The 24,736-nt window shown below is 42.2% G+C and overlaps 1 long non-coding RNA gene across 2 annotated transcripts in view; it reads left to right on the top strand.

Annotated features, from left to right (window-relative positions):
- Positions 1-4,027: 4,027 nt before the first annotated feature.
- The window catches only part of LOC131582102 (uncharacterized), a 50,321-nt gene continuing 29,612 nt past the window's right edge, over positions 4,028-24,736 (top strand). For both annotated transcript variants that reach the window (XR_009278275.1, XR_009278274.1), the window contains exon 1: positions 4,028-4,225. This is a non-coding gene — a long non-coding RNA (uncharacterized LOC131582102). The remainder of the gene's footprint in view (positions 4,226-24,736) is intronic.

Genomic DNA, 24,736 nt, shown 5'->3' with positions numbered 1-24,736 from the left:
TTTCATTTTGCCAAATTTAAAAGCTTTGGCACTGCAAAACTACCAATGATGCATTAGGACTCTAAAACGAATCATTTTTTGGCTGCTCTGAAAAGACCATAAACTAAACTCGACTCTTTCTCCTTGTATTAAGCTCAGCTGCTGTTTCCTTTTCTGATCTAATCTGCAATAGGTGGTTGTCATATCCTGAACACTTCTCCACCTGGATCTCTCTGTGGTTTCCATAAAAAGTCAGGCATTCTTACAGGAGAAATGCAATATGCACATAAATCCAGCATACCATTTTTTACAGAAGGCTGAATCTTTTATCATCAGTCCCATGACAAAGCCTGAGTGGTTGCAGCAATGTTCCCTCAGAGATCAAGCACCACAAACTTTGCACTTCCTGGAATAAACACCATAGTTAAAATGTGAATATATTTCTGCAACTGCTGCAGTGTCACTGCAGTGAAGAACAAGCATTGTTACTGATTCAGCTGAAATGCTTCTTGCAGAGCAAGCATCAAAGCAAGGCTGTTTTATCAGTTTACATACTTTGAGCAGAGAGTTTATTTCTTGTGTAATCCTCCCTGAGGCGCTCCGGTGGCTGAGTAGAACCATTGCAGAAATGTCTGCTTCCTGCTTTGTAAATGTAATTTCTGCTCCCTTCCCTCTGTTTTTGGGCTGACTTCTGTGAGTTCTTTGTATGTGCTATTGCTGAATCTGAGAGAGATCTGTTTTACGTGGAAAACATGGATTTGGGTTTTCAAAGGATTTAGACAAAAATGGCTGATTTGCTTTGAGATCAGCTTCATCTCACTGTGAAAGTCAGCTGAAACAAACAGGCTGGAGCAAGGGGTGATTTTTTCCATGTGCAGTGATCACACCAGGACTGAAAGCTACTGTGTGTTGCTCAGCCACAGGTCTGCACCATTGCACTTGAGCCATCTGTTCCTCAGGCCCTCTGGCTGTGAGAGTGCCTTGGTGAAATCAATGAGCTGGGAACCGTGTGAGATACGTTGTTTTCTACCAGCCAGAGCTGACTTTAGATAGTGCACTTTAGTGCAGGGCTCCTGCAGCACCATACCCTTGGAGAACTCTTCCTCCTGATTTTGTGCTCTCCTCCTGGTGTAAAGATGGACATCTTACAAAGGCAGCTTACACTCTGAACCAATAGTAAAAGGCAGCTTATTAATTGTACCTTTTATTTGATTCCAGCTCAGGGAATCTTCCTTGTGTGAGCTTCATGGGAGACCTACCAAGAAAAAGACAAAACTGGTTTAGGATATGGTTGAGGTGTGTTCGTTGCTTTCAAGGGTGATATACCTGTGCTGGGTGGGAAGCCCATTGCAGCTCCAGCAAAGCAGGTGTTTAGTCTTGAAAGCTTTTTACACACTAAAGTGTATAATGTAATATTCAGAGGGCACTGGATGGCTGGATTACAGTAAAACCTGGGCAGTGCAGATCGAGTCACGCTAAGAGATGTGCTTCAGCACCAAGCAGTGTCTATCTCCTGTTTTTTCCTATCCCCATGCCCTGCTTCCAAAACCAGGCTGAGGTTCTCCTTGGATGCTTTGATTTACACACAATTAACATAGTGGCTCCAGGTAATAATGATGCTGCTTAAACTGAGAAATAATGTGAGACTCACTATTGATTTGATTTCCAACTTGTGTTGAAGTAGGACTTGTGTTTGATTGTTGGACTTGCTGATTTTAAATGTCTTTTCCAACTTAAAAAATTCTAAGAAGCCCAAGCCTTTGTTTGCTGTGGGATTCAATCATCATCAGGCCCCTCTGGCTCTGCTAACAATGGACTCAGGAGGTGGGAAGGGTTCTTCATTCCCCCTCTTGGTCTGGAGTCTGTTTTCACATCTGCTGTTCTTCTCGCCCCTACTGCCACCTGTGCTGTTTCTCTTCCAAATGAAGGTGCCAGCATCAGCTTTTGTTGTGCTGGCTAAGCCCAGGTGGCAGTTTTGAGGAGGGAGAAGAGGCACAGGAATTCTTTTTTTGAGACGATTTGTTCCTAAGCACAGGAAGTTGTAATGTTGCTGATAAAGAGTTAGCTTATTCATAGCTGATGCCAGAAATGACTGCCTTCTGTCAAGGCAGTGCCTTACTGAAAAGGAGCAGTGATGGAGTAAAGCAGGGAGTTGTCAGTTCTCTTTCAGTTATGATGGATGCTTTTTTTGCCTAGAATTTGGTTATCTTCAAGCATTTCTCTTAGAGGAGTATCCAGTCTTTATCGATGTTGGACTCTGTTATTTTTAGTAATTAATGATGCTTCTCCAGTGCCATTTCTCTGTTGTGGTTTCTATTGACCAAATGCCAAAGGTTCTTTTCTGAGCTGTTGTAAATCGTTGACATTTCAGCTCCTGTATTGTTACTGAGACCTTCTGAGAATTATTTTCTAAGTGCATTTTCCGACATCACACTAATGGTATATTTACTTTTTGAGATGTGAGAAGGTATGTTAGTCCACAGAAGAAAACATCCCAAGACTGAAATATGATTCCTGGGACTAAATAGCTGTGCTACTTTTATGCTTATAGTTTAAATCAGATGAAGTTATGGATGAGTGACAGGATGTCTCTTGTTTCAGCAAAAACTCATTTTGTGAGGTTTTTTTGCATTCGGCAGAGAAAGACAAAGATTAATTTTGTTGAAGAGTTTCCTATTTCATGTTCTTAACATACTTGTGGAAAAACAAATGATCCTGGGGGGTGTATTTTGGTACTAATTCCATTTTCCTGTCTTTGGATCTACCTGGTATCTCTGGAACATCAGGAGATATGTCTTGACTGCAGGGAGGATGGTTCATGGCTGTTTCTGGTTGCAGTCACATCTGGGAATCCCAACAATATTACAGGACACGCTGGAGCACAGATTATTTGCAGCAAGGGCACATTGACCCAAACATTGTTTTTTGTTACTGCTTTTATTTTTTGTGGGCATTTCTTAGGTGTGACCTTGACTCTAAAATGCTGCTAGTTCATTCCCCCTCTGGTTTGTGGCTTTCCTCCTGAGGCTTGCACTGAGGCTCATAATTACATTGGCTGAAAGTCTAACAAAGGGCAGATGTTGTAAGGAGGTGTCTCTGTGAGTCAGTCCCTTGCCAGGGTCCTGTGTCCTCTCTCCACAAGGTATCAGCTGAAGTTTCATGGGAGCAGGAAGCATCTTGTGAAATGCACAACCCTGACTCTAAATGTGTTACTGCTTTTCTATTCACCTAGACCTGTTGGGGAAGAGGGCTTGGGGGACTTGAGGGCAGAATCATTCCAGACACTTATTCTGGCAGTCTCCTTGCTGCCTAAAAGAGCCCTGGATAAGCTGTGAGAAACTGCAACTTATTGTTACTGTCCCCTACATCTTGTACCCTCTATCTTTCTACCATTGGTTTTAGATTGATAAAGAATTGGTCTTCAAGGCAGATACCCTGAATATAGGTTTTTCAGCCAGAGCTAAAAAGAATTATAGTCTTTCCAACCAGGCTAAGGTTCTTGCTGCCCCAGATTTGCTGTTAAAACAGTTGTATTTGCCACTCTGCCTTTGGGACGATAAAAGGTGAAATTGTAATACCTACTTTAAATAGCGCCATGTTGATTTGGTGGAAACAATGTATGTAACTCTACCCAGGGCTATACTTGATGGGATACAATCCAGGAATTCAGTATTTAGACACCATATATTGGCTTCTTTATTTTTATTTTTTATTTAAGCAGGAGCTTCAGAAGACAATTCTTAAATATCTGTGGCTCTTTGTATTATTGGGATAAAAGGGTTAGAGGAGTTCTTCAGTTTAAAAGAAGTTGTAGTATTCTTGGCTGCTCTGAGGGGTCTGAAGCTAGTTCTCTCCTTTCCAGTGTGCTGCATTAGAAGTGGAGGCTGAACAGCCAGCCCCCGGGAGAGAGGGAAATCTGCTGTCACTCCAGCGAACTCTGAGAGACTCTGGGTCCTCCTACAAGCTCTTACTGGGTCCCTGAAGTTGCTTTATACTTCTAAACAGATACATCCAGCTATGTTGCAAGAAGGGAATGGCTCTTCACCCTTAACAGTCTGCACAGATAAGGACTGTTTGCTACCAGAGAACCTGTTTTTCCAAGTAATGAAGTAAAGCCAACTGGATTGGTGATAAGAGCTTGCTTTTCCTAGACAGGATTCATCCCAGGAGAGCATGGTGCAAAGTAGTCAACAGCTCTAACACTGCTGCAGCAGAATAACCCTTCATCTGGGGTGCTTCCTGGCCTGTGAGTACTATAGAGATTTTTTGGAGCCTCTAGGAATGGCTTTTTAGATGGAGTCATTAGATGTGGTGCAAGTAATTTAATGGTAAAATTTTAGTAGCGTGTGTGCATGCTATACTCTGGTTGAAAAAGGGATACGATCCTTATTACTGCACAGGGAGTTGAAATCCTCCTAAATGTGCCTTGCATATGTTTTTAAGAGAATTCAATTGCAGCACTGGATTATTCCATGGAGAGTATGTCTCTGCTCAGAAAACAAATCGGGGTGTAATGTTACACATACTGTAGGTCTTGAGTATGTAGAGTTTGTGCCTCTCGTGACAAGCCTGTTCAGTTATGGGCAGCTTTCTGAATAAATCTCACTGTGTGTGCCACCAGAGCCACATGCTTCTGTGGTTACATTTGCTGGGTTGTGCTGATATAAATTTAAGCAGGATTTGTCTGTGTGAAACGAAAATCTGTTTGTATCTAATCAAATTCCACCTTGTTTTATACTCCTGTTCAGCTCTAGTGATTCCTGCAAAGATATGACTAACATCAGTTTTGGCTTTGCTGCATAGTTTTGCAGGAGGTTGCAGCAGAGCAACAATCTGCCATTACTCGTGCAGAATTTCTGTCACTGGTAAAAGTTGTTATATTCATGAAGGGAAATGCTTCAGTTAGAATCTGGTTGTGTTTCTCTTGGTTTTATGTTTTCTGTCGTGTTCAGAGCAAAACAGTTCACAGAATAAACTGCCCCCCTTTAATGGAATGTGAGTGTGAAGCTGCTGAAAGCAGCTGAAGGACCAGGATAGCTGGGAAATCTGCAGCTTATTGGCTGCACTAACAGTGCTGAGAAACATCCTCCCTGCCAGTCTCTCAATTCTGTTGGTTCCACTTCATTATTTAGAGCTGAGAGAACACTTGAGTCTGTTTTTTTTCTTCCTCATAGAGTGGATGCAGTAACATTTTTCCTGGTGATTTGTACAGATAAGGTAGTGATTCCAAGTGTGTTTCATGATGCAAGAATTGCTTTTGGAGACTTTCAGATAATTAAGTGAAGAACACAAAATTGTCTTGCTATTTCATCAATCAGTGTAAAATGCTGCCTGTGATTAACATCTCCATTAAAAGTACTCTCTTGAACTGCTCAAAAAAATGTTTCAAGTGTGACATATTGGAACATTAAAAAAAGTACTGAGCAGTTCAACATAGTGCCACTGTCAGTTTGCAGGTTTGATAATTACAGTGTAGATCAGGCTGGGGATAGTGCTGGACACCAGAACTACCTTTTTTTCTGGAAAGAAGAAAGTATGTAGAAAATAGTATATTTTTCTGGTTATAACAACTCCTATATTTATAGACTTTGTGCAGTGGAAACAAAAGCTGTTTGTCAGACTGAATGAAGAATAATGAAATGCATACATGTGAGAATATCTGACATTCTATAATAATTTATTAAATATTTCCAATAAGCCATATACAGATGCATAACATCCATTAGAGGGCAGGAGCTTCAGAGATTTTATTCCTAGGCTGGGTGGTAATCTTCTTTTTGCTTGGAATGAATATTTTGAATTTTCCATTGCGTTATTGGCTCTAGGGGTGACTTTTCTCCCTGATGTTACTCTTGTAAAGACCAGTGAGTGTCAGTCTGCAGAGTTAATTAAGGAACAAAGCTACTACAGAAGACAGGAGTCAGGTACAAACAAATGTTTACATGTTGTATATTTGAAGCACATGCACCAGATAGGGCTCTTCAAACAATAAAATGTGCTGAAGTGTCAGCAATCACACAGCTTTGCACATCCCCCAGAATGGCCCTTGGAGGTCAGCCTGTGCTGCTCTGGGGAAGCACTGACCTGACAATCTGCTCAGAGTGAACCATGTGAAAAGAAACATGGCCATGGCTAGAAATGACAACATAAAAAGGAAAGTTTGTACTCAGTTGCTTTGATTTCATCTCTGAGAGGAATCAGCTATAGATTCTCTGCCAGTGTGCTCTCCTGCTCTTCCTCAGCAGCTGCCCTTTGTTGATGTGCTCTAGTTGGAGGATGTGACTAGTCATTATTTTCTGGACTTTTGGATGAGGAAACTTTAGGACCGTTGTATCTTCCCACTAAATACAAAGTACCACACTCCTGACTGACTCCTCTGAAATCACAAATGTCCTAGGCTGCTTCCACAACAGCTGAACAAGCTCTTCACACACTGGTTACTTATATTGGAGCACTCATAATGGACAAAATGCTGGTAGTTTGGAAAATCTAGCACAGGAGGGTGGACAAAATAAGTGGTGGGCCTGGTTTTTGAGCATCATGGAAAGTTTGTCTCATCTGAAGGCCTAGTTCAGAGCCTGATGGCACCAACAGTGCGATGTCGTGAATGTACCTCCAACTTTGCATATTGGTTCATAATAATGTGCTGAATCACAGCTGAGAAGCTGTGTCACCCCTTGGATTTGTCAATCTAAAACAGCATGAGGTTTGTTTTACAAAGAAAATGCAGGTGAGGCCTTGTGTAACTGACTTGGATAATTGAATGCTGGAGGGAACTTTACTGGCTGGAGTGTCCCCCTGAGGTGTCAATGAGAAAAAACATAACATATTTCATACAAAAAGCTATGGTGACAAATAACCATGGGAACAGTGTCATTTGAGCCTGCCAGGTGGTGCCAATAGGCCCTTCTCCCCATCTTGTGTTATCACAGCCCCTGTGGTGGGAGGAAAGCAGGGGCCAGGCCCCAGGACACCTGTGGGGTGTGAAGCTGCTCAGTTCTGTGAAGGAAAGGAGGTGCTTCATGGCACTGCTGTTCCTGCTCCATCCAGACTGTGGAATGGGCCATGCCCAGAGGATCAAGGCCATTTTTCCAGCAGCAGCAGAGAGGGGGGTGATTGCATCACTCAGGGATGTTCATTATTGTCCAAGCTTGCAAGGATGGCTTATCCAAAACCTATGTATGGGAGCAAGGGCTAGGGGGGAAAGAAACCAATTTTAATATCCTTAGCATCAATAGATGAGTAAAAGGACTCCATTCCTCATTTGGCTGGTCCTGTTAATAAAGTGCATTATCAGGAAACCTGAGGATCTAACCAATTCACTGGAAAAGAGCTCTCATTAAAGCTGCAATCAATTACAGAAGTGCCATGGATGTTGAAAATGAATTTCACTGGGGGTTGACCTTCAAATTTTCTTCTTTGCCCTCAAGAAGAATGGATCAGAGAAGAGTAGGGTAATAACTTTGTAGAAAAGAAACAATTAAAAATTAAATAATTAAGATATAGGATATCTGACCAGTTCAACTGCAGGAGCAGGACTGATGCGGAACTGAAGGTGTGCCAGTCATGAAGGCATCAGGAGAGCTGAAGAATAGGATACTTTAGAGGGTGAACACCAAAGGTGCATGGAAATGTCTTCAGGAAGGTATATAATTCAGGAGAAGGGCCTAGATGGGATACATTAGGGAACCACTCAGATTTCAGGCGAGAGCAGGTACTGGTGAGGCAGCTTAAGATGCCACCAGTGGAAAGTTATGGTATGAAACATCTACCAGGAGGAAGAGTTCTGCTGCTCACCCCTGCTCCTTTCTAAGAAACAAATGTAGTGAAATTTAGTTATACTTGCTTAGTTTCCAGGTAAAGTTTTTTGTTTGAATATGGGAAAAAGAATAGTGTTGGTTACAGGCTCTGTTTTCTCCCCTGCCAGTCTTCAATGCACACATTTCCTCCTGCATTCAGTGAGTGAAGGCTTTTGAAGGCTTTCTCCTAATGTCCATAGAGTCTTTGGGCTTCTATATAATTTTGGAGCTTGTCTTGTGCAAGACACATCAACCTGTGCAACATGAAACCAATGTCTCCAGCTCAAGCAGAAATGTCCAGCTGCATTGCTTCCAAACATTGCAAGAGGCTAACTTCAAAGTGCTTAAAAAGGGCAAATTTATAAATGGTTGGACCTGGGAAAGCCCTACAGGGATAGAACAGGGAAAGGCATTTAAGGGAAGAGATGTTAAAGTAAGATGTTAATTTCTCTGTTTAGAAGAAGTCAACATTTCAAGAGGAAATTGGTCTTGAATTGTTTTGGATTAGATATTGTTTCTGATTAATCTGTTCCTTTTTACCTCTGTCCAGAAACAAAAAAAAAACAAAAACAAAAAAACCCCAAAAAAATCTGTTTAATAATAATGATATTAGAAAATAAATATTTCAATTTGATTTGAAGGAGTTAAACAATGTGGTCACACTTGAAGATACTATATTAAAGTGCTGACAGATGTCCAGGTCCACTTTCCTCTATAATGAAAGCCCTACTTGAATAAAACCTGAAAGGCTGTTGCCAGATCTCTTCTTTCAGCCTTCTTTCATTACATTTGAGGTTCAGGTTTTGTGTAAACCTTGGCAGAAACTTGAGAACCACAGTGAAATCCAGACTACATATGACAAATAGAAATGAGCATGGCTAGGCACTTGTGGCCAAGTGCATTTTGAAGTTTTATGACTCTTTGCAATGGAGACTTCAGTCATCAGTTGTGGTGTTCTTTGAAAATTAATTTGTCTCTCTTTTTGTCCCCAGAATCAAGATATTTGCAATCTAAAATGCAAATATTTTTATTTCTGTTGCAATATTATACCCAAAGCTTTCAACACAAATATTTTACTTCTCATCCATTTGTTTCTCACTCAAAAGTAGAAACTTTTTGCTATATTTGCTGCAAAGAAGTGGTTTTGAAGTAAGATCTTGATTATTTTTTTATGGATGCTCATTCTAACAGCATGGTCAAGCTGATAAGCTTTGTTCATGACCACACTTCACAAGGTCCCACAAAGAAATCTATCTCTTCTGCTGTAACTAGAATCTCTCACACTTGTTCTACTGTATGGCTTTGTAGCAAGACCTTAGCAGCCAAAGCTGTGCTCTTCTATGCCTATTATCTCCCATGAAATCCCTGACTGAGGTTTATTGATCCTTAACTCCCATTCCAGCTCTGTCAGGAGCAGGGCCTGCATTTATTTGGAGTGCTACTAGCCATGGAAGAGGTAGGTCTGGAGAACTGTTCCTAAGCAGCTACAAAGCTGTGTGTTAAATTAGCTGAGACATCCTCTAAGGTTTTGCACTGAGTGAAAGGCATTTGCAAGGCCTCTTTCTGCAAGTGGGGATTAGGTAGCTCATACATGCTCTGTTCCTTGGGGAATGCAGCTGACATGTCCTCTTTGGAAGGCAAGGTAATAATCACAGAAGTCAGGTGGAAGGCTTGTTTTATCTGCTGAACTGAAGGGTGTCTCAATGACTTTGTTTCTGCTAAATACCCCAAGGACAAGAAACAGGCAGAGTGCTGTGACAGGGTAGGGAAAGCAGCTGAGAACAAGCCTAGCCTTTTCCACTGATCTGAAAAAATCTTCAGGTATTTGCGATCTGTTTGAGAGTAAACATTTCTAAAAATATTGCTGGGATGGATTGGGGGTCCTTGCTGTGATACTGCACCAAATCACTGTGGGATATCTGCAGTCTGTGATTATCTCTGTGTCACCTTTTATTAAGACTGCAGGGTCTCTGCTCTTCTGAGATTAAATTTTCCCTTGGCTGTCTCAAAAGGCTTAAGCACGAAGCTGGCTGGGTTGAACACTTTATCCTGAGGTGAACTGTGCTCTCAGGAAACGCCCTGTAATTGTACCCAGCCCGTGCTGGTTCTTGTCCTGTTGCAGTGATGTGTGTCTATGTTTTAGTGTAAAAGTCAGTAACAGAACACTTATGGCAGGAGGGGGAATGCAACAGTTTAGCAGTTTTGAGGATCTGATTTGCTTGCTCTCAGATATTCTTCTGCTCCTTTTGCAAGAGAACTATTTCTGCTAGAAATTATGTTATATAGTTTTTTTAATACCTGTGCATTCTTAGCACTTTTAAGGAGAAGGGACATAGTATTTTCTTACTTTTCATTCATTAAAATCTTGTTTCTAGTTGTGGAAGAGTGGCTGAATCATCAGGTTGGGGCTACTCCAATACAGCTAAATATCTACAAGTCTACATGTTTTCTGCAAATCTGTTCACAGGAATCTTAATAAATGAGGCTGTAACTAAAAACTCAGATTCCTGACTGTAAAGGGGACAAACCCAACTGTCAGTCAATAAAAAAGGAATATTGACAAAAGCAGGGCATTAAGCAGAAGCAAATTTTGCAATTTGTCCTGTAGAGAAATGTGGATGCTCATGTGAGGGAAAGGGGTTTCCAGCTCAGTGGGGCTGATGGCATGTGGGGGACACACATGCCTTGGGAAAAGAGCAGTGTAGACATCTAGAACCTGGAAATGGGATCCAAACTGGGGAAAGAACTGAGTCTGAATGAGTTTTGATACCTCAATACTTGTGTCTATGGACTGGTGCTGGTAGGGAGCACCTGCAGGCATTTATGTAAGTAGCTGTTATGCTTAGAAATTAAATAAAAAGCAGCGTTTATTCCTAACACATTTCAGTTAGACTTTATCTCATACTGTTATTTTGGAAATACTGTAATGCTAAACCATGCTTGAAGTTGTTTTAAATTCAAAAACACAACCCCCCCCAGAAAATACTTGATGCCAATGCATTACCTAAATGTACTCTTGTGTTGAGCATTTGAAATTTGCTTTAAATTTGCTTTTTAAATTTGCAGCTTCGCTGCAGTTTTATTTTTAGTTGTTTCCTAGTGATAATGAATAAGCAGGCCATATCCAAGATTTCTACACAGGTTATGTTAGACGTATTTTTTTTTTCCTTTTGCTGCATGTAATAACTCCTAAGTAATGCTGTAGGTACTGCAGAAAATAAATAGTGCATGTTTAATTTTAGAGGAATTACATAAATATGGCAAAATAACTAGAAAGCAGCAGAGGAAAAAAAGGTCACTGGTTCAGATGTTGAAGGCAGAGTAGGTGAGGCACTGGGGCTGAGCAGGGAGGCAAAGCCCAGCAGCTTACTAAAACAGGATTTTGTAGGGCATGACTTCAAACCCTTCTTTTGGACTTAGGTTGTCCATGCAGAAGCTTGGCTGAACCTAATTCCCTGCTCTGGAGGAATGCTGAGCTACTGTAGGGCATCCTGCAGGTTGTTCTGGTAATCCTGCTTTCTGACAGGAGCAAACATTTTGCAGACATGCCAAACTTAGCTATGTAAATCTCCTCTCAGGAAAGCAAGCACCCACAGCAACCATGTATTTAAATTCCCAATCTGAAACCTCCAACACTGCTCATTTTTTTTCTTCCATTTTAGTTTAGGCAATCATCATGTTGCAAATGGAAGCTATTAAATCTTTGCACAACAGGAGCATCTAAGATTGAAGTTTCTTCTGATCTCTCCCAGCTGTGGACAAAAAGCCCATCTTCACTGGTAGATCATTTTCTGAGCTCCTGTGAGTGAAGGAAATGATGCAAAGGTTTGAATAACTCTGTCTGTGGAGTTCCTAGAGGAAGTATTGGGAAGCTGGAGAGCCTCACTTGCTTTAAAATGGTCATTTCACTGCCCAGACCTCCTGACATGTGTTGAGTAGTATCAGCTTGAAATGTAGTGTCAGAGTTTTCCAGGCTTTCTCTTTTTGTGTGCATTGCTTTTGTGTCATTCCTATATAATATTTTTGCTTGGCACCATGTGGTTTTTATACTGCTGCAAATGCTTTGTGAATGTCTGTTCTCAGTGCTTCTTTTGACTTTTTTTTTAATTAACTTGCATCTGCATGCCAAAGCTCTATTTTTGAGGTCAAACCTATTCTACTGGTCTCTTTTATAGCAATTCATGAAAAAGAGTCTGTCGTAAGTCAAACAAAGAATTTGTTTCCTGGTACTGTGATTGTGTTCTTGTTCAAAAACTTTTGAAACTTTCTTGATGACACTGGACTGAATTTTCTTTACAGATGACTCAGGGCTTTGCTGTAAAACTTGTACAGATCTAATTGGATCATTTACCAACTGTCCTGGAATAAACTGGAGTCACTTGGCCTTTGGGGGCTTATGCTGGGGAAATGATTTACATTTTTGTTTGTAGTGCTTCAGCTTAGAGGGAGTGCTGAACCTTAGTAGATGTGGAAATAATTTTTTGAATGTTTTACTATGTGTTACAATACTGCAGTGGGAAGCTACTCACAGCTTCTGTAAGAAATGAAAGAAAGACGTTTTTCCATAGTGAGATTCATTATCTTTTATTAACCCATGTGCCGAAAATTTCTCTCTCTGCAGTGCCTGACTGGAGCAGGGGCACAGATTGCCATTTCACACTGGATGACTTGCATTTAGATGGCTGAGGGTGGGGGGATTCCCCTCTGCTTCTGCTGTTCCTTGGTGGAAGAAGGATTTCAGTTGCAAAGGAAGAATGATGCTCAACAGGATGAAGAAGGGTAGTATTAGGGCCCAGAGTATATTCTGGACTGATTATTGAAAGCCATAGGGATAAAATTCTGGTGATTTTACAAAGGTAATTTTCTCATTTTAAGGCTGGCTAACTTCAGCTGAGCCTAAGGAGGTCACCGTCCAGCTGCAAGATGTCTGTGGAAGGGAAACATTGAAGTGGAGGGAAATGATTGTTACCTTGAATAAATGTGCAGTAAGTAGGACTAGGAGTGCCCCACAGCTGACTCCAGACTTTCATGTGTGCAGCAGAGAGAAGAAGCTGAGACAAGGTTTGCTCAGGGCAGGCACACATTCGAGAGGTCAGCCAGGATTTAACAATGATGAAGATGGAACACCAGTGCCCCTCACTTTCTTCTGTCACAGCATGATGAAGTCTACACTTCTATAGTCTGCTCTTTCTGTGATTTAAAATCAGCTTCCTCCACCTCCCCTCCCTCCTCTCTGCTGTCAGCAGTGGCATTTTCCAGATCCCTTCCCAGGGCTTAAATCACATTCTGAGCCTGAGCAGTCCTGGCTCTCGGGCCTTGGATGGAGATGCTGTACAGTAGTCTGTTTTATTTACAGGAATGTGTCTGTAATGAGAAATGCCCTCTAGAATTTCCCTCAAAGAATAGTCTGGCTGTTGATGGTCCTGTTCTCTGGGAGACCCACACGCAGGGCATATGGATTTTTCACTGCCTTGAGTGAAAAATGTTCCTGTGAATATAAATTTTCTTCTGAAGTTCTTAGGTATATTGGGATCTGTGGTCATTTTGTGTGGTTTGGAGTGCTGCTCTGCTCTTTGCCCTCTGGAAGAGGGGGTTGTGATTCATAGTGGTTCTCTGTGAGAAATGGTAATGTGTGATTTATAATGGTATTCAGCACACAACAATTATTTCTCAAGTGCTCATTTAAGAAAAAAAACCCTAGAAGTGCAGGGGGATGCTTATGCTGCCTGATAGGCTCAGGACAGTCTCCATCATGCCCAAAATACTCTGTGGGTACTGGTGGGAAGATCTGGAAGAGACATGTGGCTTTTTACTGCCAAATTTGACAGAGGCACCCTATAAGCAGCACAAGAATCCTTGGGAAAAGCTGCAACCCTTTATGCACCCTTCTGAAAGGACTGGGCAGGCTGTTGGGCTTCCCCCTACCTTGGCCTCCATAACTGTGGGGAGTGCCTGTGAAATTCAGACCTGCATCACAGCATCTGTGCTCTAGCAGTGGGTTTGAGCTGGCCTTTGCTTGTGGAAGCTGCAGCTCTTGCTCAGCTCAAACAAAAACAGTGGAGGAGCTGGCCCATAACACTTGAGCCTTAGGTCCATGAGTAGTCCTGGGGTATCTTTGCATCTGACTACCAGATCAAATTATGTGGGGACTCTGGACACTGCTTGGGTGTGGGAAGAGCTGTCACACACAGATGTCTTGGTGTTGGTCAATAATTCCCTTCATCTTGCATTTCTGATAAGATATCTTTCTCTTTTCACCTAATCTCCTTCCCTTGGTGTGTGAGCTAGTGTCAGAATAAAAATGTGTAGGTGAGTTTTACTCTATCTCCTTCCTGTAAGCTCAGTTGATGCTAATGCCTTGTCTGAGAGAAACAGATACCTTGGGGTGAATAAATACCTTTTTAAGAAAGGGAAAAATACTTTACTCTCTGATGCCAAAGGGCTTTGCTTGCAACAGCAGCAGGCAGCCCCTGCCTGATTCTCTGCCAGCACCTCCTTAGCCCAGGGTTTCCTAGAGGAGAGCTTTTGGCTTCAGTCATGTATTACTTGCAAAACTAAGGAATTGTGGCCTCTACTGACTAGGCATAGCAAGTTTCTCTTGTTAAGAATATTTCATTAAACTTTATCCCTGTGCGCTGCAAACTGCTCCTGTTGTAACAGTGTCCAGATGTGTATTTGAAGTTATCTGTATCCATTGGTTTTGGTACCCTCCTTTGCCAGCTTACCCTCTCTCTGTGCTGAACACTATTCATTACCATGAGAAGTTCTGCTTGAGTGCCTGGGTCTCTCCTGGTGTGGTTTTTCCTTTGCTTAGGTTTGGATTTATTTATTTTTTTTTTTAGTGAGAGGCTCAGTAAACTCAAACATATTCCATGCTGGCAAAGGCTTTAGAGTTACAGTTCTCTGACTGGAGAACAAACAAACCCCAGTCATTTTGCCTTATCTCACTGGTGAAACTCTGTCTGCAGGAGCTGAATTCATCCTCTTGTTTCTGCTGGTTTAGCTGTTCGTTATTCCCCCTGCCTTTTCCATTCAATGCATCCCAACACAGCACACTTCTTCTTTCCCATGCTTTGATTGAAACTTCCTCCCATTTCAGTTGTGCTTTACCAAGAGTACTTTGTCCTGGCAGTAAGGGAAAGATGCAGCTCCTCGGTGCTGCCTTGTGAAGCCCATGCTGGGAATTCTTGTTCCCATTCAATACCAGCCTTCCCAAGGCAGGCAGTGGGAATGGCACGCACATGTCATCCTCACCCTGGCAGGCAATGGCATCACTGGGCTGGGATGATTGTTCCTGCACCCTCTGGATCTATTTGCATTCATACATACACTGGGAAATTGTAAGGACTTCATGAGAGCTATAACTAATAACGCTTCTCAGGAGGAGGTTCCGGGGGGGCAATGTTCTTTCCGATTTGGGAGGTTTGCATTCTGTCTTTTTGCTTGCAAATGCTTTACATCAGTCTTGCATTTTGTTTTTTTTGGTTTGGTTTGGTTTGGGCTTTTTTTGTTCTGTTGAGAAGGCATATTTTGAATTCTCAGCAGGATTTTTCTTTATGGTACTCTAAAGTCATAGCCACAGATAAAATAAACATTGCATCTTCAGATTCTAAGTTACCAACAGTCTTTGGTATCTTATTTTCCTTTTCTCCCTAATGATGTACAAATCTATAAAAGGCACTTTTGCTGATTTCTCACATATACTCTTTCACCAGTAGTTTCTACTCCTTTTGACCACTTGCATCATCCTTGCATATGAGACAGTTTTCTGCAAGGGTATTGGTTTGAATGACCTGGATGTTGACATCCCTCTGGCACTGACAGAACTGGACTTAGAACCACGATCTGTATCAATTTCAGGAGAGTCCTTAAATTGGGAGATTTTAGCATCTTCCTGACACCTCACATTTGTGGCTTGCAGCTGTGCCAAGGGGAGATCAGCAAACCACATGCTTTACTTCATCCTTGTGTCTTTGGAGAAGTGGTTTCTGGCTGTTCTTGTGTCCTACTCCATCTCTGATTAAGTCTTCCTCTTGAAAATCTGTTTATGATGCAAGGGATACCCTCTTGCATGTGTTCTTGAATATTTTTCCATCATTAATTTTCAGTTTTATCCACTACTGAGCCTATTGCTGATAATTCAATGCCTAGAGATGTAAAATAAGTGAATGTGAAGGTTTCAATAGTGACTTACAGCATAAAATCCTTGAAATGACATTTTTTTTATCTTCCCTGGCAAGAAAAGATGACATTAGGTAGGAGTAGAATTAAGGAGTTACGGTTCTGGCTTACCTGATGCATGGAAGATAAGAATTTGAGAACTTCCCAGATTTCATTATTCTCCAGTCTATCATTTGTCATTTCAAATGGATCAGCATCCTGTCGATGATGCAGTTTTGCTCCATTATTGCAGGAACAGCGTGAGTCAATATGAGTTCAAGCAGATAAGCAACACTTCAGTCATGTCAGCAGTCAGAAACAGCAAGTGTTGCTTGTATCAATCCAAGGCTTGGCTCAGTGCTGCTTGTTCCAGCCTCTGGCTGTCCTGAAAACCAGACTGACCCTTTTCATGGGTACTTGATATGCTACCAATGTCCAAAAATGACCAAAATACTGATTTCTATCAAAATTTTGTCATCACCAGAAAAAAACTGTTTTCTTACCTATGTAAAGATTACAAGTTAAGGAACTAATACCCTTAGTTGTGGTCTTGTCTTTGCTATGTGAAGTAATTTTCTAGTTTCTTGTAGTTTTATTTCCTTTATTTCCAACTGTAGTGGAGTTAAAAGTGGGTTAAAAAAAAAAATGGGACTTTTGTTTTCTGATGATTGTTGTATAACCATTGCATAATACTCTAAAATACCCCTGAAGTAAACGGTGCTGTTGCTGTAAGGCAAATGTGTCTCATACTCTGGAATGAACCTTCAAGTATCCAGCACAGGAGAGCCCAAGTACCCTCACAGAGCAGGGAGGAGGAAAACTGGGAAGAGAAGTCCTTGGGTTACCCATGCTAATGGCCTCTATCTTCTGCAAAATGGTAAACTGTGCATCCTTTTTTCTAAATGACAAAAGAATCTGACCCTTTAATCTTCTTTCTGTAATTACCTTACATCTGTACCTTGCTCGATTTCAGTCTTAATGCAGCAAAGCTTTTTAAGCATGTTAAATAGTTTTCTTTAATGAAATCCTTGAGTTCTAATTCAAATGCCCCCAGAGGCCTTCCTTTTCTGGTTTGGACTTTGTTACCACATTTCCAGACAGAAGCAAAACATGGTAAAATTTTTGCCTCCTTGGAATGACTCACAGAAACCTCTTATCAGCGTTTTGAGAGAATTTGGGCTCTTTTTCTCTAAGTAGAGGCAATAAAATTGGTCTGATGTGTAGGTGCAATCAGGACATTCCTTTCCACAGGGCTCAGGAGCTGCTGCTCACACTGCTGAGTGTTCTCCAGACATGCAGCTGTGTCCCCTGCCCACATCCTACTGCCTGTGAACTGGCAGCACCTTGCATGTGCAGCCACCTCTCTTTCTTCCTCTTCCAAGGCAAAGGGCTTAGAATCTGTGGTTTTTGTTTTGTTTTTTTCACACCACTTCAAATCCACTGCAGGAAGTTGATTTGCTGTTTTACCACCCAAAGTTTGTTCCCACCATCCTCATGTGACTGCACCAGCGTGTAGTAGCTCCTCTCCTGTTCTGCAGCACCTCCATTTATCCTTGGTGTCAGGCTGGGTTCTCACTGCAGGCAAGTGCCAAGCACATTTAGCCTGTTCTGCCCACAGATGACCCTCCCACACCCCTGCCCTTCCTCATCATCTCTTTCCCTGCTCTCCTTCTCCAGATAATTTGCTCCTAAGGCTTGCACCCATCCACACAAGAATCCCAGACAGGATGCACAGGACTCCTGGCACTTGGAAACAGTTCTTGTATTGTCTCTGCACTAAGCAACATTTTCCCCATCTTCATCTGTTTTCTCTGCTGAGGCTGCAGGGCAGAGATCCCTTCTCTCTTTTCAAAGATGACTGTGGTTTTGGCTGAGCCCTGCAGGCTTCTGCACAATACATAGTAATATTTGGTCTAATTTAGTTAACTGTTAGCATTCTCTTGATGTGATGCAGTCTTTGCTGAAATTTTTGTGTTGCTCTTGCCAAAAACCCCAGTGGTGCTGAAGAGCAGCCCCATACCTGTTAATAGGGGTAGTTCAGACAATGTTGAAGAAGTGTGCGATGATGTGCAGCATATTCCTTCTACGGTAAAGTTGGATAATTTATACGACTGTAGAACCCCCTCTATGAGAGTCTGTGTGTTTTTAAAGGGAGCTTTATGATTCTGCTCAGGTTTTATAGAATTGTATGGGTGTTGTCCATGTTTAAAATTTTATTGGTCATCTTCATTGTGACAGAAAATTGAGTTTTGCTTTTATTGGTGTATAATGGTGGCTGGTATATGTCAGACCACTCACAGTAAAAAGAAAACCAAAAACAACAAAGTCTACTTTAAAGCAGGAGAGTCTGCTGTATTTCATATTTCCACTGCCCCAAGGAAATGGCTTAACATTGCTTTACTGCTTTTGAAAGAAAAATGTTCTGGCTGGATTTGGAACTGAAGTGGACTGCTGTATCCCTATTTCACATTAAAGAAGCTAAACTGTAAGGAAGAGCTGCTTCTATGCTTGTCACAAATCTGTGGCAAAGAGCCACAGGTTATGAAGTGCAGAGGAATACTGAGAGATTCTCTAATAAAAAGTGTGGAACCAATTCCACCACCTTTCTGTCCATAGAATGGCCAGTGGGCATACAAGACAAAAGGCATCCTGAGATAATTGGTACAGGTGAAAAGAGCACCAGGAGTGACAGTGGCGTGGAAGACATGCCCCACATCTGAGAGACATGGTGCATACCCAGATTTGCTCCAGAGAGCAATTCTTATTTCTCCCCTCATGTTCAGATTCCCTTGTTCACTTTGGGTCCTGTTTCATCTTGTGCTGAAGCTGAGAATGAAGTCCTGGCCGAAGGCCACAGGGCAGGTTTCATTTTTCACCTCCCCAGCCATTGACCTCTGGGGTTGAAAGGAAGGGGTGGCTTTTCCCCACTAGTATCCTCTTCTCTAGAATGCAGAAGGCACTCTGGAAGGCCAGGCAGCTTGAGTTATCCATATCTTTATGGTATTTAACATGTGAGCTCTACATCTCAGCTGGAAATTTGAAGTGTAACTGTGATATAATCATAATCATCACAGACAAAGGAGTCTTGGCTCAGTAGAGGTTTCCTCTTGGGTTTGGCCACTGGCCTCCCCTGCACGTGTTCTGTTGCCATGATCTTGCCTGAGCACGTCACAAGTGCCCAGAGTTTATTTTTGGTATTCATCAAAAACATCATTATATTACTTTGGCAGGTTAACTGAAGGAGCTACATGAGTTCAGGCAATGAACTTGAGTTAGGATGAGCTGAGTGCTAATCCCCTCAGTGTGTTCTGAAAGCTCCTTTTAAAATCAATAAGCAAGCAGTTATTTTCCCCTTTTAAATAAATATTGCCACAAGGAGCCCTGTCCTTGCAGGTGTAGACAGTGCTTCTTGGGCAGTTGTGTGAAGATATCTTTTGGAGGAGGACACAAAAGGGCAAACAATAAACCCAAAGAAAAATGCTTTTATAGAGCAAGTCAGATTAAAATGAAGCAGGTTGTGAAGGAAATTATGCCTGGTTTAGTGTACTTTAATTAATCTACTTTAGGTTTGCATCAGTAATTAATCTCTTTTTATGATCCACATTACTGCATGCAACTGCATATTTCCACTGTGATGGCTTGTCCTAACTGCTATCATATCCTTGTAAAATAAATAAGCAGTCCTTTCTGCCTGCAGTTGTTGTCTGTGGATTTCCAATCTGCTGGTGCCTCCCCTCAAATGCAGAGTAGCTGTGGTGGGAGACAGGAGCCTCTGTGTGGTCAGAAACAACTTTTAAGAGCAATAACTGGAGTTTCTGTCTATTTGAAGGATGTGATCCAATAATATCCCTGAGCAAAAGACTCACTTTTGGGAATTTTAACTCTTTTTAAAATCACCCCTCTCTAATGGCCAGTATTTGTGACAGAGTCAGTGTAAGATGACCAGGGCAGAGGCAGTGTGTTGGCTCTCACCATGGATGGAGACACCATGATGCAAGTGAGAGTGAACATGGAAATGCCAGAACTGACTCTTCTCTTGGATGTTGCTATGACAAAATCCATCTCCCTGCAGTCAAGTGTTTGCACAGCCCTAGAAGAATCCGGGGCTGGACAAAGTGCTTTAAAGCTGATTCATTTGCTTTGAAAACAAAACCTTTTGGAGGTCTTGCTTCAGCTGTGAATCTATTGGGTGTCTCTTCTTCCAGCTGTGGTATCTGGTGTGAGGTGCAGGACCAGGCTCAGTCTGTAAGCACTGCAATAATCTAACATCCAAAGGTAAAGGCACTGATGATCAGACATCACTTTAAGCCTACTCTGTCTCCATGCCAGCAGATGAATGGGACTGTGGCTGGCAGATTGTTGGATTAAAAGACTCTGACACCCAATATTTTATCAAGAAGGAAGGAATGAGATTGATCAGTCTGGGTAATCTGAATGCAGAAGCTGTGTTTAACTAAGCAGTGGGAAAAAGAAGGCTTCCATGTTTCTGACAGGGTCTTAAAGAGTCTTTGCAGATCCTGAGGAATCATTGATATCTGGCTGGAGAGAAGCTGAGAAAAATTAATTGCTGCTGTGTGAAGGGAGGCCCTTTCACTGCCAGGGGTGTGCAGCATGCTGCCTCTGAGAAAGAGAGTGAAGAGGGAAACAAAGCATGGGAGTGAGATGCATGACAAATTAAACCTCTGGATAACCCCATGTCAGTAAATCACTTGCCTCAAACACCAGTACTTCATTCCTCAACATGCCATGAAATCGTGTAAAAGCAGGGCTTCACATCCTGTTTGAAGCTGAAGCTTTGCTTAAATGCAGAAAATAGTGGATCCTGGGAAAACTCTGCATGGCAATTCCATACCACAGGGTGTAATCTGAAAGTGGTGTTGGAGTCAAAACATCCCATGGTTAAGGTGGACGTGGGGAAATACCTATGCTATGATATATGGGTACATGGAAATTTGGGCATGTTATCTTGAATCTCCACAGAAAATCAAACCAAGCTTCATCCACATGGGACCAGCCTCAGTTGTGTATGCTCATTTGTGGCAAGCTAGGACCCTTCTGTGCAATGTAAAGTCCCTTGCCAGACCCTCATACATTAAAAAAATCGTTTAATTGTACAAAACTGTCTTTAGTTACTAAATAACGAAGTTAACTATTGCTACACAGTGACTAAAGGTAATGCAGCATTCCCAATTAAATTATATATGTGCTGGAATTGGGCCAGAAAGAGCACTTTGGGCAATCTTTCCTCTACCTCCCTACTCTGTCCCCACTGCACAGCCCCCCAGAGACCTCAGGCCAGATGCAGCCCATGTGTTTGGACAGATTTGCTCTTTTGCAGTTCCTTTGGTAGGCAGGGCAGAAGTGGAGAGGATCTCTGTGCGTGCACATGTATTTTCAGGCACATGAAGGAATTCGGTGTCTTTGCTAATGCTGTTTTATTAGAGGACTTAAAACACAATGACAAGCTCTCAAATGGGCTCAAAAAGGCAAATTCTTCTGCCTCTTGCATCTTTTTGTGACAGTGGTTACTCAGAAGTCTTGTGATTAAGGCGGTAAAACGTGGTTCCCAGCTGAAGCTGAATTGTGGTGTAATAGTGCTGCAGACTCCTGGGTGTTGCTGGATGGAACCACACTTCTAGGTAATTGCCTGTGTTTCCCAAATGGTGTTAAATTCCAAATCCAGATGCAAATTATAGTAATGCCCACTGTCCTTCAGTCTCCAACAGAGCCACCAGCTCCAGCCAGTTGTGGCCACACATAAAAGAAAATTGTGCAAGTAGTTGTGTTATGTATCACCTCTTGGATGAAAAGTTGATATTTAGATGTGTTTGTGATGCAGGGATGCTGGCAGGGAGGAGAGGGGGTGAAGTGAGTGGGCAGAGTGTTGGGCAGCTGCCCCTGCATGGCTCTGCACTCAAGTGTGACCCTTTGTAGGCAAGGGGAGTTGAGCAGAGGGACATCCCCACTGTGAGTTCAAGGAAACTGTGTTTTGGGTTTGCTTTATTTCAGAATGAAAGTTTGGTTGTAAACTGGATAAAGTCCACTTTGTGTTTTACCAGTAGCATCCCTGAATCCGCAGGGACAAGGCAAATGGGGGAAAAACGAGAATACAGAGGACTCTCTCTTAGCAGAGGTTGTAGATAAATCAGCAGTAAATAAGTGCAGCTTTGGAGGGTTTGCTTTTGTGCACCAGAGTCAAGCACTCATCCCTGGATGTCCCTGCCAGGCTGTAAGCTGAGAGCACAGAGCTGCTTCTCCAGAGGGTCCTTGAGCAGCCTTCCACCAGGAGTAGCTGGTTGGGGCTGTGCCTGGAGAGCTCTGAGACTCCTGACCTTCAGCTCAGCTCTGAGGTTTGATCTCCTCCCTACTGTGGAAGAAGCTTTGTCTGGTTTGTTTTATTCAGTCAGCACAGAAATGCTCACATCTCTTTTCCAGCCTGAGACTGTTCTCATCTTTAAGTCTTGCTGAACAAATGAGATATTGTTCACTAGTTCTGAGAGCTGTTTGTTAGTTAAGAAAAAAAAACTTCTCCTTTTTCTCTTGTAGCAGAGAAAGTTACTTGTAGTAACAACTGAGTTTACACTATCTTGTTTAAAAAAATTCTAATAAATGTTTAACACATTAACAAAGTCAATACATGCTCCAGCAGCAGTGCATCTGTATTTCCTGTGTTCTTTTTTTAAGTTTGGCATACAAAGTACCATTTAAATACCATGGTGAAAAGGGCAAGCATTCGATTTAATGCCTTTGAAATAATTCTGGAATTAAATCCTGGGCAATATATCTCAGTCGAGCAGTGTTGCATGTAGCCACATGCAGCTAATGAGCCATCAAAGGCAATGCTTTAAATCCCCATGCATACAGAACACAGATCCTTTATTCCTGCTGTCATAACACAAATCATGAACCTTGATTCTAAATCCAATGCAGGTAAAAGTAAAAAAAGGGGGGGAAATAGAACCAGAGGGAAAAGGAGGGAGTATCTTCGTGGCTAATTGGAAAGAAATTTGAAACAATGTGGGTTTCTTTCAACACCATTAATCACCTCTGCTGGAACATCCTTCACAACCCAAGCTTTTCTTGTCCCCGTTGCTATTTTCCCTCTTTAACATGGTACAGAATGTACATAATTGCTGTTGTTCTTGAAAGCCATTTCTCTCATGCTGTGGTGGAAGGGCTTGGAGTACAGGCCTGTCAGAGATCCCTTTGGGCTTGGCAGGGCTGCAGGTTTTCTGCCTTTGTCTGGTGCCCTGAACTCACCAGTGAGGACACGGCTGCTCTGTGCTGTGGGGGAAAGATGCTGATGTTTTCTACACAGTCCAGCACAGCACAGCTGAGACACCAAGGATGTAATGCAATGAATGTAAGAATCTGGAATGGGAGGTGGGGGGTGGAGGATATTTGTGTACAGAGTCAAGACATGGGTTCTGCCAGCACTTCCCCTACCCTGTTTTCCCCCAGGCAAGGTAAACGTGTGCAGCAGCTTCAGATCCATGCTGGTTGCCTCCAGGCTGCTTAATGGCCAGTGTAAAATGAGTCATGGCTCTCAGCCAGCTCCATAACCATGAGCACTCACCTTCCTAAATCCTTGAGATACCTGGAAGGAGGAGGAGGAGGCTCTGCTGAGGGCTGCCCAGGGCTCCTGCTGCCCCCAAGCAGATGATCAGCACTGGCTGTATGTAAAGATACACCAGTGACCTTGGCCAGCCTGATTTTCACAGGGACTATGGGGACATCAAAGTAGGTTATTCCCACCCTCTTTTCCATTTGGTTAAGCTACTTGCCAGTAAAACAGCTGAATGGGCACTCAGTGTGTACAATTACTACTACTACTACTATTATTATTATTATTATTATATATTATTATTATTTTAAGGTGAGAAGTCACTGCACCTAAGCAGGCTGGTAGCTGTGAAGTGAAGGGCTGTGAACTCCACATGCATCATTCCCAGTGTCCTTTCTTGGCTGGTTTATGTTTTGAACAGCTTCATGGGGAGGGGTTTTAATGACTCCTGTCAGAGATCCTTTAATTGCATGATGCTGATGGAAGCTGGAAAATGAGCAGCTGTAAGATCACCATTGTGTTGGGTGAAAGGGGTTTGAAGGCTCCCAGGTAGTACTTGCCTTAAAATGCCCAGGGTAAAAAGGGGGGGAGGAGGGAAAAGTTGTTATTGCTGGTACAGCTGCATCAGTGTGGCACAGAGGAATTAACCTGTGCTGAGATGTCAGGGAGGGGATCAGTCAAACCCCTGGGGTTGTGTTGGAATGCTGTGGCTCAGTGTCCCTGTGCTGCTCCCACATGCACAAAGCCACGTGCACATGTGGATCACATTCATGTGTGGAAAGGTGTTCCTTTGCAGTATTCTCAAGTGGTGAGTGAAGAAGCCTGAGTGGGAATTTGTAACTACAATAATCCTTTCAAAAATAATTAATAATCTAGTAAGCAATAATGAAAAATACTTAGAAGAGTGGAGGAGAGATCTATACAGGTCCTTCAGCCTGCTGTGTTAATCAGGGTATTCCCAAACTCTTACTGTTTATCTTTGTAATGTAATTTTTGAGCAAAATAATGTTTTTATGTTCTTATTTAAATGTTATTACCAGCTCTCACTAATGCAGTGGTTAATAGGTTATAACATTTTAGCAAGCTTTGAGTTTTCTCTGGTTTTGATCCTCAGGCAATATGACTCAGATTTTTGTGAGATGCTTAACTTTCTGGCAAAAGAGGTATAGAAAATAAAGCAAGCTTTACCATCATAATTAAAGTAGCATTTTCTACTTTAAAGCATTTTTGTCTA

Source organism: Poecile atricapillus, chromosome 9, assembly GCF_030490865.1.
Source record: "Poecile atricapillus isolate bPoeAtr1 chromosome 9, bPoeAtr1.hap1, whole genome shotgun sequence".
NCBI lineage: Eukaryota > Metazoa > Chordata > Aves > Passeriformes > Paridae > Poecile > Poecile atricapillus.
The sequence above is the reverse complement of the archived record's forward strand: the minus strand, read 5'-3'. Positions and strand labels throughout refer to the sequence as shown.